General features: G+C 34.6%; 1 protein-coding gene and 1 long non-coding RNA gene across 2 annotated transcripts in view; one reads left to right on the top strand and one right to left on the bottom strand.

Moving 5' to 3' along the window:
• Nucleotides 1-2390, bottom strand: part of LOC115898165 — a 35257-nt gene extending 32867 nt beyond the window's left edge. The window contains exon 1 of the long non-coding RNA XR_004057874.1: nt 2351-2390. This is a non-coding gene — a long non-coding RNA (uncharacterized LOC115898165). The remainder of the gene's footprint in view (nt 1-2350) is intronic.
• NAALADL2 (N-acetylated alpha-linked acidic dipeptidase like 2) overlaps nt 1-12644 on the top strand; it is a 977694-nt gene that overhangs the window by 423425 nt on the left and 541625 nt on the right. The gene's annotated exons all lie outside the window — the stretch shown is intronic.

Genomic DNA, 12644 nt, shown 5'->3' with positions numbered 1-12644 from the left:
AAAACTAAGAAACACAGACACATTAACCAAGGCCTACAAAGGGTCAGGATCATCAGTATCATTGTCTTCCACCTCCATGTCTTGTCCCACTGGAAGTTTTCCAGAGACAATAACATGCATGGAGCTGTCATGTCCGATGATAACAATACCTTCTTCTGAAATGCCTCCTGAAAGATCTGACCCGAGGTTGTTTGTTTTACAGTTAACTACTTTAATGTTTTTTTTTTTTTTTTTTGAGATAGAGTCTCCCTCTGTCACCCAGGCTGAAATGCAGTGGCATGATTTTAGCTCACTACAACCTCTGCCTCGCAGGTTCAAGCAATTCTCTTGCCTCAGCCTCCCAAGTAGCTAGGAATACAGATGTGTGCCACCATGCCTGACTATTTTTTGTATTTTCAACAGAGACAGAATTTCACCATGTTAACTGGGCTGGTCTTGAAATCCTAGCCTCAAGTGATTCACCCTCCTCAGACTCCCAAAATGCTGAGATTACAGGTGTGAGCCACAACACCTGTTCAAATTTTATTTATATATAAATAGGAGAAGTACACACTAAAATAGCAAAAATATGTATAGTATAGTAAATACACAAAGCACTAGTATAGTTGTTTATTATTATTATCAAGTATGTACATAATTGTATGTGCTATACTTTTATACTGAGTATATTTTATACAATTGGCAGGGCAGTAAGTTTGTTGACAGTAGCATCACCACAAACATGTAAGTAATGTGTTGCACTATGTTAGGACACTCTGATGTCACTCGCTGATAGGAAAATATCAGCTCTGTTATAATCTTACGGGACTGCTGTTGTGTATAGGATCATTCCTTGACCAAAATGACCTATGCAGAGCCACGACTTTGTCTGTATAATGCTAGTTTCCTTTCAGATACATAATCTCAGGTAAGCACTCCTTATCCTTATAAAAATTCCTGTGTAAGTAGGATGGTCACTGCTGTATGGTAAGTAACTACTTCTCAGAGAGTTTGAATGTCTTAACCAATGTTATACATTTATTTTGCAGAGAGCTAGGGCTGTTATTCCATACCTAGGACTCTTTATGACCCTCATGGTTTGTTAATTTATTTGTGTTTATGAATAGATATTTAAGATAGCTTCTCTGAGTATTAGCACCATTGTGCCTTCCATCAGGTTCTTTACTACCAAATAAATATGTTTTCATATTACTTTCACGTGGTTCAGAATGAGAAAGATACACAGAGAAAGATGAAGGAAATGTGAGAAAATTAATAACCTGTGAAGTCAGGTAGTAAATATGTGAGAATTTATCATACTATATTTTCCATTTCTATTAAAATCCTTAAAATAAAAATTTTCAAAATAAATAAGTGGGGGGAGAAAGCAACCAGGATTCCCAACAGCTGCCTGAAAATGCCTCTAACCATTTTAGCATTAATTGAGCTTATTCACTTCCCCCATGGGAGCTGATTGAGTGGTTACAATACATGCTTTCCATTTGGACAAGATTTCTCATTTATGTGGAGAGTGTTTCAGTCCACTTCTGCCCTTAGTCAATCAAGCATACTAATCAGAGGATTCAGACTCACCAATTTAGCTGTCCAAAGCCCAACTTGACTTAAGGGGTGAAAAATATCACTTGATATTCTCCCTGCAGAGTATGGTAAAAATCAGCTAGTGGGTTGGATATGGTCATTACGATTAAATCACTCTTCATCCAAATTGGCTGAATTTTTATATTTTTATCAGATTGCTGACAGCCAAGAAGACATAGCCTCAGGCACCTAAACAAAACAATGCTGAATATGAATTGGTGTTGAATTTGTTCCCAAGCAGAGTGCTGGTGAAACCATAGGGCAATTGTGCATCGCAGCTCGTTTATTATGAGCAAAGAGTTCTCATTAACTTCTCCGGGAAAATGTTGCCATTAAATCTTATCTTGAATGAGAAGAATTTGTAACTTGAAAATGTTTATGAATATTTCATTAGAATCGTCTTAGGGTGCATGCTTGTGTGTGATAGCCTGGCAAAGGTTGACAGATATGTGGAATACTGTAATGACTTGATGGATGCATATGGAATGTTTAATGGAAAAGTGAAAAGTGCCTGCTGGGCCTCTGTGAACCTCTTCCAGTATAGTACTGATTTTACTGTGCTGTCAACAAAATCCTCACAAAAAGGAATAGTTTGTGAGTAAATGAATTGAAAATGACATGATTATTTTATTGCACTAAATAGCCCTATAAGAAATATGTTTGGGACTAAGGGTTAGTTTTTTATTCTGTATTTATTTTTATTAAAATACATTTTAAAAATCCATATATGTATAAAGGAGTTCTTAATGAATAGGGATGCACATTTATTTACTGCTTTGGTGTCTCAAAATCCCAGAGGAATTTCACCAAGTTTCACAGTAACAGGGGGTTATGAGTAGTTTGGCAAAAGAGCAGTAGACAAAGTCTATGAGAATCATAACAATATCAAAAAGCAAAACAAAACTTACTGAGTTAATCGCGCCGGGCGCGGTGGCTCAAGCCTGTAATCCCAGCACTTTGGGAGGCCGAGACGGGCGGATCACGAGGTCAGGTGATCGAGACCATCCTGGCTACCACGGTGAAACCCCGGCTCTACTAAAAATACAAAAAATTAGCCGGGCGAGGTGGCGGGCGCCTGTAGTCCCAGCTACTCCGGAGGCTGAGGCGGGAGAATGGCGTGAACCCGTGAGGCGGAGCTTGCAGTGAGCTGAGATCCGGCCACTGCACTCCAGCCTGGGCGACAGAGCGAGACTCCGTCTCAGGAAAAAAAAAAAAAAAAAAAAAAAAAAAAAAAAAAAAAAAAAGAAAAATATATACAAAAGTGGAAAAATAATTTTCCCCAAGCATTGTTTATTGGTAGATTATCAAGTTTGGTTTGGTTTTCTCTGTTTTAAAATGATAGAAGAAATTTAGAAATCGATTTAAAAATAATTGATGGATTAGGAAAATGTGAATTATTTAATTGGGAGTTTTAAGATCTGTTACCAAAAAAAAGCCCGAGAAGAAAGTCAAACACAGTCTTCATGCATGTCAAAGAGTATTTATGGGTTATAAAATTAGGACCCTTTCCAAACTTTGCAAAAGTTAAAGCTATAAAATAGGCACTTAGGCCCGGTATGGTGGCTCACATCTGTAATCTCAGCACTTTGGGAGGCCGAGGTGGCCGGGTCACCTGAGGTCAGGAGCTGGAGACCCACCTGGCCAACATGGTGAAACCCCATTTCTACTAAAAATACAAAAATTAGCCGGGCATGGCAGCACATGCCTGTAAACCCAGCTACTCAGGAGGCTGAGGCAGGGGAATCACTTGAACTCGGGAGGCAGAAGTTGCAGTGAGCCAAGGTCGTGCCACTGCACCACTCCTGCCTGGGTGACAGAGTGAGACTTTGTCTCAAAAAAAAAAAAAAAAAAAAAAAAAAAAGCAAGCAGCCACTTAAATTGTGCAAAGTATATTAAGATTACCCAGAAATGATTTTATAAAATGAGATTGATTAAATACTGGAAAAGCTTACAAAGATGGCTGTGCCTGTCTGCTTTTAGAAATTCTAGAATATCTAATGAATTCTATAATATTTCCTGATTCCGTTTAAAATTAATTAGATATGCTTAGTATATGTTGCATACTAGCCATCCACCATTCTCTTTAGATCACATTAGCCCCTAGTAAGAAAACTTCCAAACAAAAAATAAGAAGCCTGGAACGTTACCAAATATTAGTGATGGTTTTGTGACCTAAGAGACTAGGGAATTTGTCATTGGACTAATTCAATTCATTCCAGTAAGAGAGAAGATGTTGGACATTTTCATTTAACTTATGGCAAATTCTATGCTTTTTAAAAAGTCTGCTCCAGAAATGCATCAGTCTAACATGCCTCTTTATTTAAAAGAAACAAAGAAAATTTTGTTAGTATTTCGTTAAGTAAATGAGTTTATCATATTAAACTTCAAAGAAAATTATGTGAAGTAAGTATTATTCTTTACTATAAAAATGAGGACTGTGTAGGCAGATGAGTTTTTCATCTGTGAAGTTGATCATTGTCTCTGGTACTCTGGTAATAAAATCCTTGTTTGTACTCTGTTGTCCTAATACCAACATAGGACAACATGGGAAGAATGTTGTACACTCCTGCTGTAATCTTAACATGACCTACTGAGAGCATTTCAATCCTGGGTCAGAATCATTTGATCTGATTTGAAATGATCAGAATCAGAATCAATTCAGATCAGATCATTTCTGGCTAATAAAATTCTTGTTTGGACTAAGTCGGTATGGGAAGGGTGCTGTTGTACCCTCATGCTGTACTCTTAGCGTGATCCGTGATCATTTCAGTGAGACCCAGACTTTACTTTTATTTTCTGCTCAGTTGTGATTTAACCAGAATAAAGTTTATCTTATTTTATTTTATAGTAACAATCAGTTTTGGGGGGATAATTTTATAATTCTTTCTAAAAGGGAATTGGCCTAACAATCCATTTCTGCTATGTATATTCCCAGAATAGACTCTTAAAAATGAGAACATTTAATTGGCTCTGTTCATTTGGTGTTTACCACATAGGACATGAAAAGCCAAATTGTTTGAAATGTGCCACTTATGCTTTATTTTATCATTCCTGTCTCAAGGAATCTTTGTGACAGAGTTAAAGTTAATTGGTTTAGTAGATCTGATTACCATAGACCCTGATTTCTGTTCATAGCCGTGTTTATCATCTTAATGAGAAATTTGCTTTAAGCAATTTATTCAATCACACAAATGTATGATACATTGAACCTGCTACATTTGACATCAGATAAATATTGAGGTTTGAGAGGCTCACTTATGCTATAATATGTCATCCCAGGTACAGCCCTCTCTATCCCACAAAACAGTTTAAATTATTATTTTTTAATGTAGACAATATATTTGGAAAGATTTGAAAATCATATAATATGCTTCCCTTTTCTCATATCAAATGAGATAATTCTAGGTATACAAAAACCTGAAGCTGTAGGTTATTAAATCTGTTTTCTTGGATTATTTATCTCACTTAAGGTAAGGAACTGATATTGTACTTTTAAGTATAACCTTTTCTAATAGAAGGGAAAGTCAATGATTAAAATAATTGTAGGAAAAATAAATATAATAATGGCAATATAGCAGTAACATGTTAATGGCAATAACAACATGCAGATAAACTAGATAAACTACAAATCAACATAAAAAGGATCAAAATCTGATTTATATTTAATCTTGAGTATTTTTCATTGATGTACTAAATATTTAGTCTATTTAAAATCAAGATTATGTAATTTTAGAGTCCTATCTAATGATTTTAATATATGTTTCATTTCTAATTGCAAAACATTAGGTTTCATGGGAACAACATTATTTGTAATTTGCTTGTAGGTCTATGAATATATATGAACATGAATGCTTATTGTAGGTTGCAATATAAGTGTTTGATAGAATGCTGCAGTTATTTGTGTATTTATGTTCTCTTACAATTTATCTCCACACGTATGCCTATAGACATGACAAATTGACCTTCCTTATTCACCAGATATTAATTTGGTGCATATTTGCAAGTAACCAAGGTAATTTATCTTTCTGTAAGTATTTCATTTTAAAGTATTCTATTATAATAAAAATGTCTTATTCCAAACCAATGCCAAGGATTTTTCAATTGCTACTCTGGGTTACCTTCCATGTTAGAATATTCCATTCTTCATTAATTTAGTAAAGATTATCAACAAACTTTATATATTATACATTCTTAAATTTAATACCAGAAATTAAATACTTAAATACTTTAATTCTTTGGTTTTAAGATAATAAAATATAAAACTTGCAAAAATCAAATTGTTGTTTAAGGAAATAGAAAAAAAAATGACAATTTATTCTCTCTTTTAACCCTAATGTATTTCATGAAGAATATGTGTGTGCATGTGTGTGTGTATGTGTGTTAAGAAATTATATTTTAACCACATTTTGTTTTGGATACACATCTACTGTGGATAAATAGGTGGTTTTTATTATTTTCTCCTTTTTTGCATTTTGGTTTATTCAAAGTAATTTACAAAAAACATGCATTTCTGTTAGAGCTTTTAAATTTTTTAACAAATTAAAATAGTTAAGTTTCTTAAATAATAGACATTTCTTTGTTTTTTTTTCAATGTTTTAAGTAAACTGTTTGCAGTTAAGTATAAGTAGAAATGTTTCCACAATATGAAAAATAGCATATCATTTTGTATTAATCTGTTCTCATACTGCTAATAAAGAATAAACTGGGCAATTTATTTATTAAAGGGGTTTAATTGAGTCACAGTTCCACGTAGCTGGGGAGGCCTCACAATCATGGCAGAAGGTGAAGGGGAAGCAAGACACATCTTTGTGGCAGCAGGCAAGAAAGTGTGTGCAGGGGAACTGCCCTTTTATAAAATCGTCAGATCTCATGAGACTTATTCATTATCACGAGAACAGCATGAAAAAACCCCATCTCCATGACACAATGACCTCCCAAGGGCTCCCTCCCACAACACGTGGGGATTATTATAATTCAAGGTGAGATTTGAACAAATTGTATCATGTTACAACAAAAAACTACCTGAAAGTAAAATAAATATATATTACATAGACAGTGTTTTAAATTTCAAACTTTAATGTCAGTCAACTATTCAGCAGTGAAATAGTCAGATTTCAAAACATTAGTGAGCTATCTGAACTTCTTTATTTTGTTTTAACATGCCACAGTTTGCTTCTTCCTTTTAGAATAGTCAGCATATCAAAATTAACCAGTAAGAAAAGGGAATTTGGTGTTCAATGGATTGGGCTCTTGGGCTCTGGAATCAGTCATTTTGGGTCTTTAATCATTGCTTAACCTATGACCTTAAGAAAATTCTGTCACCTTGGCCGGGCGCGGTGGCTCAAGCCTGTAATCCCAGCACTTTGGGAGGCCGAGGCGGGTGGATCACGAGGTCAGGAGATCGAGACCCTCCTGGCTAACACGGTGAAACCCCGTCTCTACTAAAAATACAAAAAACTAGCCGGGCGCGGTGGCGGGCGCCTGTAGTCCCAGCTACTCGGAGGCTGAGGCGGGAGAATGGCGGGAACCCGGGAGGCGGAGCTTGCAGTGAGCCGAGATCGCGCCACTGCACTCCAGCCTGGGCGACACAGCGAGACTCCGCTCTCAAAAAAAAAAAAAAAGTTCTGTCACCTACAAGTTCATTTATTTATCTACAAAATTAATATAATAATATTTGCCACAAAGTGTTCAGTAAGTGAATTGAAAGTGAGCTACCTCTTCGAGATAACAGAAGCCCTTTGTCTCAAGCAAGGGTAGGTGAACTGGGCCCATATTTTTTACACATTCAGAGTTATATTTTCATTTTATTTACATAGGTATTCTTTTCATGCTCTTGAATATACGTCACAAAAAGGCATTATTCCCTTAATTGAGAAAAAAACTTATGAGGAAGACAAATACTACAGAGTAAACACTCATGAATTGTAAGAGGTATAATGTGAAACACCAGCTGTTTCTGACTCATTATTTCGCCTTATTAGCTAAACTGTTCTTCAGTGCTCATGTACTTTTTACCGACTAAAGTTACCTCTGCATTTTGGTGGTAGTAAAGATATGTTGGCACTGTAGAAGTTTTTCTAGTATCATAAGATAGCCAGAGTACAATGGGGATAGAAATAAAATGTGAAAATCAAAAGCCAATTCCAATTTTATTTAAATAGATATTTGCCTATTAAAGACATACAAAAAGTAAACCCAGACAATTTCTAAGAATGTTGATCCTAATAGCTTCATAAATAATATATATTCATGTAGAATAAGTGACTTTCGTAACGTTTTTAGGATGATCTTAAGAGTCTCAAAAATTAATCAAGACTTTTTTTCTTATATATTTTCAGAAAACTAAAATCTCATATGGCCTGTCCATTTATACACATCTGGACCATTTTATGTAGTTGGGCAGGACATGCAGTTTTTATCTTATGGGGCAACGTTCACAACATAGACATCAGAAATTTGTGTATTTTTAACAGCCATTTATGGGCAGATGGCAGTAAACTGTCTCCTTGTAACAAAATCAGTACATTATGACAAATTTTAGCCAGATGGAAGTCAAGTGTCTTGAGGACACTTGTCTTATATGTACCTCTTGCCCATATGGTGACTTTATGCATATTAGTAAGAGCTCAAAATTTAACCAATATAAAATTTTGACATTTTCTAACCCTAAAATGCAAAGATCAAATAGGGTAATGCATGAAAATTCTAAGTACTATCTATACTCAGGCATTCAACAAAAAAATTAGTACTCATTTTATTATTATTAATATAATAATTATAAGTTTAAGCTTTATAATAATGATAGTAAGAAAACTCGTAAAACTATTTCCTTTTATAAAATTCCTGACCGTAACCTTATTAACCACCAGAAGTTACACCACCATGGCACTTTCATGGTATAAATCATTTTAATGTTTTTTCTTCAGTCATAAACAATGAATTTCTGCAAAACTATATCCACATGAAAAAAACTGCTTTATTTTTAATAAAAATTATACCCTAATGAAAATATTAACATTTATTAAACACACTTCTATAAGCTAAGTATACCTAAGAACGTGAAGTAAAAAAGTTATGATAAAGTACTTTTCATCTATTATTTAAACAGAATTAATCAATCCATTTCTGAGTTTATTCAACTCCGAAGGTCCCCATTTCTCTTTGTGATACAATTAAAAAAGAATTCTTGCTCTAAAAAGACTTTTGAGGATCTCTTTGCAAATTTTTTTTTGTTTGTTTTTTGAAACGAAGCCTCGCTCTGTTGCCAGACTGGAGTGCAGGGCCGTAATCTTTGCTCACTGCAACCTCCGCCTCCCAGGTTCAAATGATTCTCTTGCCTGCCTCAGCCTCCCGAGCAGCTAGGACTACACGCATGTGCCACCATGCCTAGCTAGTTTTTTGTATTTTTACTAGAGACTGGGTTTCACTGTATGAGCCAGGATGGTCTCGATCTCCTGACCTTGTGATCTGCCCGCCTCGACCTCCCAAAGTGCTGGGATTACAGGCATGAGTCACCACACCCGGCCTGCAAATGTATTTTTAACCCATAGCTTTCAGCAGCTTATGGCAAGTAAGTAATTTTCACAAGTCATGTGAAAATCACTAAGCAGATGTGAAAACCTTGCAAATAATTGTAATTATACTACTATCTTTATAATTGTAGTAGATAGAAATAGAACTTCTGTAAATATATACATTCTTTTTTCTTTAGTTTTCTTTAAGATGAGATCCATTTATTTCATTTTTCAATCCTAATAGTGCAATCAAACTAATTTGACTAATCCCATTATTCACTAACTCACCTCACCTTACCACCTAATCCCATTCTCAATTCCAGAGGCACAAAAATATGCAAACTGTTAACAGCTGGACTTAATTCTAGTCAGGCAATGTCAACATCCTTATGGCAACTCTTAGCAAAAAACACTGATAATTGAACAAAATATAAGTTACAATATGCTCATTCAGAGGCCAAGAGTATAGAACTATTGAAGCCAATATATTTTAATATATTTATTAAATTGTCTGGGTTTACTTTTTGTATGTCTTTAATAGGCAAATATCTATTTAAATAAAATTGGAATTGGCCTTTGATTTTCACATTTTATTTCTATCCCCATTGTACTCTGGCTATCTTATGATACTAGGAAAACTTCTACAGTGCCAATGTATCTCTACCACCCATATATGGATACCACATGCTAAAATTTTTGTTTGTTAAGATTTCAGCTCTGTTGTGTCAACAAGTACTCATGTTTTGACTAACATATCTGATAATGAGCAATAAACTGTATCATGAGATTATCATCAATACTTAGTTCCTAATTGATTCATGTTTTCTTCCTGAAAGCTGCAAGATAACGCTAATGCTGTGGATCTAAAAACCAATACACGACAGTGAAGGAGTCCGACGAATATGTTAATGTAGTTCAGTGGCCAAACATCCAGAGATACAAGTGTCTTCACCTAGTAGTCTTTTTTTTTCCAGTATAACTTTCATCCAACAACCAAATTTATCTTGTCTTAACATAACCCTTATTGTATCAACCCATACTTAAAACTCGTCAATAGATTTTTTTTTTTTATCATTAGACCATTTGGTCTTTATTTATCATAAAGACAAAATGCTTAGAATTATTTATGAATCCTTAAATAATCTGAGATTGTGTAATTCATCTTGTATAACTTCACTTCTTAGCTTCTAAAATATACCATTTACCCTCCTATCTCGGGCATTTATCATTCTAGTTTCCCCTACTTGGATCTTCCTTCTATTCTTTTCCTACTCAAATTCTCTTCTAACTACAGATCACTTACTGTTACTTTCTTAGACAAGGGTTCCCTGATCCCACAAAATATTTCAAGCCTCATGTGTAAATGCTACGTAGTACCCTTTTCCTTAACGAATATGATGGTTTATCATTTAATGCATTTGTGTGATATTATTTGGTATATGAATTTCCTACTACATGATAAATTCATAAAGGAAGAGGTGATGTTCATTCTTCTCCACTATTATATCTTCAGCTCTTAGCACCATGCAGTCCTTGATACATATTAGGTGTGTCTCAAAAATTATATGTTAAATGAGTTGATAACTTAATGGATGTGTCTAGTTAATATAACAGAGAGAAATGTCAAACCTAACTTCTATTTTTCACTCAAAAATTGCTTCCTATTAGTTAACTAAGTAGCTGGGTCTAACCTTCTTATATAAAGTTCAAAAGAACAAGAGGAATCTTAGCCAGTATATGATTAGGCAAACACTCACCAGAGTGATTTTAAAAGTAGAAACTTTTCCATGGTGTGTCAACTTTTTGGATGATTTGTAGCTCTTTATTTTTCCCTTTTTGCTTTAAACTGTTCCTCATAAAAAGTCCTTTTCCGGTGAGAAGGTGACTTTGGACTCTACCAGTTGGCATACTTGTGTGATATCATTTGAATGCATTCCTTTCCATAAACCTACTTTTAAGGTAGGTAGCATTATATTGACTGTGCAGGTCGGTAAACTGAGGGAGAGCCTCGGTGGTTAATTGTATTGCAACTGCACTGTTTAATAAGTAACAGAACGTAGTTTGGAGAGTTGGAATCCAGGACTTGAAAATTCATGCTTTTTCTTATTCCACGTTGTAGTGATTCCATCTATGTATCCAGGGAAACTTATGAAATATTCATCTGTTGGACTATCGTCTTACAATGCAACTTCCCTAAAAGTAAGATTATATGTTTGTTGTGCTATTTGGTGTAATAGGTCTACATTCCAGATGAAGTGAGTATACAGTTTTTTTTTTCCTCTTGCAAAAGTTCACTTTGTGTATCCTTCATTTCAGAAGAGTTTATTTTCAAGCATGTGCAAATCTACCAGAGCAATTAGAGCTGTATTTTGTTCAAAGAAATAGATGGATCACCAGACTTACTCCCTACAAGTAATGCAGCCGACACTGACAAGTCAGATGCAAAAGGAACTCTCAAACTTTGATTCATTTTATATGGGACCTCAGGGCAAGTGGGTATTTAATCTAGACTAACGGAAGACATTTATCCTTATCGTTGCCAAGGTACTTATTGAAATTACTAAAATATTCTAGCAACAGCTCTAGGAAAAGAAAACCCGTCCTATCATCTGAAAGGATTTACTGCTCGTGATTCTGCCTGAAAGATAAACCACCTTAAGGTGGATTTTAATGACAGTTTTCATTTTGGATTCACATGTAGAGTGCTGATGCTTTTAGCTGAAAATATACCTTTAATTAAAAACATAGATTTTTTTTTTTTAAAGAAAATCACCATTTGGTCTAAAACACATAGTAAATCTGTAGCTTGAATGTATTCTATTCATAAAATCATATATTATGTCTCTTTAAAACCACATACTTTAATTCCTAGTTCAAACCATCTAGGCTTTTTTTCTTTTTATGGCAGTAGATATTACATACTATTTTATTTCTTCCTGAAATTTGAAGCAGGAAGAATGATCTGGAGTGGTAATGTCAGGAAGGCCAGCATGATTTTTAAAAAATGGTTCTGAATTTTACAACAATCGCTGTATAAGATCCTCTACATATTTTTGTGTGTGTGTGTGTGTGTGTGTGTGTGTGTGTATTATTAATAAAGATGTAAACTACAGGCTTCACTGAAGAAAAATATATGGCTATGGGAATTAGTCACTGAATAGATAAGCACTTCCCTAGAATTTTAGAAGCAAAAATGCCATGCAAATTTATGTTAAGAAATTGTGTGAATAGGATTTTCTCTTTTCTTTCTTGATGGAATAAACTGGAAAGTTGTCTTTCTCTTTCAGTTCATTTTAAAAAACAGTTTTAAATATACCCTTGGATTTAGAGAGGATCGTGGGAAACAGCACCCACATTCATCTATTTCTTGGTAGGCATCTGATCTTCCTGGAACCGAAAAGGAATTTCTGTTTCTTCTTGCCGATCCACTATCTTTCCAAGTTTCTATTCTTTCCAGTTCTTCAATTTTATATTGATTTCATTTTTCTCAATGTAATCATTTCCTCCATTTACACCTTTGATTTAAATGTTTCCTAGTTTAGTAAAATGCAA

Source organism: Rhinopithecus roxellana, chromosome 1 (genome assembly GCF_007565055.1).
Source record: "Rhinopithecus roxellana isolate Shanxi Qingling chromosome 1, ASM756505v1, whole genome shotgun sequence".
Lineage (NCBI taxonomy): Eukaryota > Metazoa > Chordata > Mammalia > Primates > Cercopithecidae > Rhinopithecus > Rhinopithecus roxellana.
This window is presented reverse-complemented; position numbering and strand designations above follow the sequence as displayed.